Below are 3,551 nucleotides of genomic sequence, written 5' to 3' on the forward strand. Positions count from 1 at the left end.
CCTTCACACACCTGTGGGGTCTTGGTCAAATTCTTAACACCATCGTTTTTATTAAAATTGGAACCACTCTGATGGAGGGCCCGTGCTGCCACTTCTCTTCCCATTTGCTGTAAAAAGTTAAAAGGGTAGACCACATTCTGTAATAAAAACACATCTGATCAAACTTTCTAAAGGATAAAACAGATTGTGATCTTAGTCAGTCTTTCACTTCTAGCATTAATGGTGGTGATGTTAAAAGCCATAAAAGGTTATTAAACAATAACAAAGGAAAAAGCATTAAAACAGTTTAAAAGGGTTATTTTTGAAAACTTTCTCTCTCTCCTGCAGGGTAAGGGGAAGATGTGGGGAGAGGAGAGTAAAAACAGGGTTTTAAATGATTCTTGGTTGGGGAGTTTGATGGAGGAAGACCACTGGACTCATCACACCACCTAGGAGCTACCACTCCAGCCACCATACTTCTCCCTCAGCCTGTTCGAATTGGAAGCTCTCTTGATCGGGTCTCGCACCAGTACCTCTTCAAGGTACTGCAAAAAATGATTTCCTGAAAGGTTTCTGAAGGTGGGTGGGATTGCTGTATGGGGACATCACCAGCAGAATCGCCTTCGTAAATGGGGCATTTGTCAAGAGCAGTGGTGGAGTACACTGCGGCGTCCGTCAGGGATGTCCATTATCTCCCCTCCTGTTTGTGGCCTGCATAGAACCACTGGCACAGGTCTTGAGAAGGGACCAACGGATCAGTGGGGTGGGTATCCCGGGGAGTGGGGGGATGACCGCCAAGTGCTTTTTTACATGGACGACGTCAACATTTTATGCACTGACCTTTTATCTGTTGACAGGACTCTGGACAGGACTGACTGCGGACGAGCCTCTGGGGCGAGACTGAACAGAGACAAGACAGAGGCCCAATTTTTTCGGACCGTAGCAGACTCCAGACTTGACCAGGACTACCATGACTGTTAGGCAGACGGACATTAGGGTTCTAGGGGTTAAATTTGACAGGGAGGGAGGTGGTAGTGGGAATTGGACCGGGACTCTTAGGGGACAGTTGGGAGACAGAGACTAGGGTTTTGGGGACTGAGACAGCTGACTTTTGAGGGCAAGGTTTTAATCATCAAGGCTGTGATTTTACCTGTGCTTTTATTGATCAGTTCTGTTTTTATCCCCCACGAAAACTCTTTTAGCTCTGGACCGGATGTTGTTTTATTTTTTTGTGGGGAAGCAAGTGGGAGAGGCTGAGGAGGGAGGTGGTAAAGAGGCCCAGGTTCAAGGGGAAAGGCTTGCCTGACCTCTACTTGTTCCCTGGGCAGCCGCTACACAGCGTTACATCTTACTCTTGCCACCTCCCGGTCAACAACAAGACCCAGGCCCTCGCAGGTTCTGGCTGGGATCTTACCTCAGGTCTCTGAGGCTGATCCCAGTCGACCTGCGAGCCCCAGTCTCTTTCTGCTCTCCACACACTATGCACAGCTCAGAACGTTTTTAAGACATTTTAAACTGGAAAAAGAGCCTGTCACAGTTTTAACAAAACACCGCTCTCTTCTCTCTCTTGTGCAGGAACGGGAACCGGGTGTGTCCAGTGCATGCGGGCTTGCTGTAGGCGAGCCCCTCAACGGTTTGGCGCAACGTGTCCCATCCTGCTCTGCTGAATCGGCACCGTGACCTGTCCTGGATGGTCGCCCACGAGATCCTCCCGGTCAGGGTCGTTTGCACTCCCGGGGCATGGCGAGGACATCCGCGTGCCCCCGACCAGGCTGCGGCCAAGAAGAGTCGGTGAGGCACTTGCTCTGGGAGTGCAGAGCCGCACGGGACCTGTGGAAGGAAGCAGGCCCCTGATCTCCCCACGCCTGCCAGCAGGGGAGGACCTAACGCCCCAGCTCGTGCTGTATGGGGTGGGCCGAAGGCCTATTACAACAAAGGCCTTCGCACAACTCTGGCCCACCCTCACGTGTCTGAAGGACGCACTGTGGTCCTCCCGCAACCTGCTGGTAGGGAAACAGGTTGAGACCACCCCCAGGCAGTGGCTTTAGTAGCCACGGAAGCCCTGGGGTGGTACGAACGACAGGGGCCTCGACCCCAGGCGAAGGGTCCCCACAACACCCAAGGTCCCGGCGGCCACGGCCTGACAGCGCTGCGGCGCCTAGGGCGATGCGCGCCTAGGGGGAGTCTCCTCTGGGCCCCGACGGACGGGTACGGAGTTGATTCAGGAAGAGCAAGAGGAGGCTTTTTCGATAAGGACTCACCCCGTTTTTGTACAAAGGACCGAAGACAGCTTTTTTAACAAAGTGACTTTTTGACAGGCTTTTTATGTCTTAAAAACTGTTTTTACTTTGTTAAATCATGTACACACATTTTAAAATGGCTTTTACTAATTGGCTTTTACAGGAATAGGTACTTTTATGTAGGATTGTTTTATTGTTTTAAATAAACAACATGTACCTTTTAAAATGTAACTGTAATGTAATGCTGGTTTTAATGCACTTTATGCCGTTTTTATGTGTGTAAATGTATTTCAATTGTGAGCTGTTTTAAAGGAATTGATCAATAAAAACTTTTCCAAAAGAAAAAATCTGTTCTTATCAGTTTAATATCTGATACGTCGCCCATTGGGGGACTACATATTAAATGGATTTTTCGAACAGGGAGTCGGAAATGGGGCTTGCTCCGTCCGCTCCACGCATCGACCCGGTATTGCAGTACCTCCGGGAACGGTGCAACACTTTTCTCCCATTGTCAAGGAAAACAACTACACGGAGGTAGGTGAAACAGCCAGCAGAAGAAGAGAGGGGGAAAAAAAATTCCAAACTGAATGAAGGGCGAAGCGCTTTTCGTGCGGTCCAGCGTTTTCCCTCCATTTTTCTTTAAAAAAAATAAATATATGTATTTGGTTTGGCATTCACCAGGATAGTGTCTGTCTGTCTGTCTGTCTGTCTGTGTCTGTCTGTCTGTCTGTCTGTTTTTCACCAAAAAAATAACAAATACTTCACCAGGATAGTGGGTATGTGTCTGTCTGTTTGTCTGTGACTTTTTCCCCACAGCCCCCGAAAACTTGGCGAGTGGGTTCGGGGACAACCCGCGAGAACCCGGCCTTGAGTAAACAGAGTGCATCTCGGGCCCCGACCTCTGACTTCCATACGACTCTGGTTTCTCTTCATTACGCACAAGCCTTTCGCCTTTTACTAAAGACTTCCGTGGAGAGGAACACTTACGAGTTCAACGTATTGGGGCTTTGCTGGCAGAGCCCGATATCTTTGTTTCCAAGAGAAATCAACAGAGACGGGGGCGGTCCGCCGGCCGGCCGCGCAGACTTTTTGCTCAGGCAGAGCTCGTGCTGGCGTGACCGCGTATTTTTCACCAGTCAAAGTAGTCACTTGACCGTAAGCTCACTTTTTGGGAAAAAAACACTTGCCTGTCGCCATGGAAACGTGGAGTGGTGGCGGCGGGAGGAGCATACTTTTATAGCCAAAACCGCTGGAGTGTCTCCCCGAGACCCGGCGGGTGTGGACCCGGCGGGTGCAGGTTTCAATTTGTGGGTTATCGCTTCTGCCTTTGGC

At 49.9% G+C, this 3,551-nt stretch overlaps 2 pseudogenes; both read left to right on the top strand.

The window, feature by feature from the left end:
* The first annotated feature begins 2,544 nt into the window (after window positions 1–2,544).
* Window positions 2,545–2,719, top strand: LOC121565537 (annotated as a pseudogene).
* A 413-nt stretch (window positions 2,720–3,132) lies between these two features.
* LOC121565529 lies at window positions 3,133–3,240 on the top strand (annotated as a pseudogene).
* The last annotated feature ends 311 nt before the right edge of the window (window positions 3,241–3,551 follow it).

This window comes from Coregonus clupeaformis, unplaced genomic scaffold, assembly GCF_020615455.1.
Source record: "Coregonus clupeaformis isolate EN_2021a unplaced genomic scaffold, ASM2061545v1 scaf7200, whole genome shotgun sequence".
NCBI lineage: Eukaryota > Metazoa > Chordata > Actinopteri > Salmoniformes > Salmonidae > Coregonus > Coregonus clupeaformis.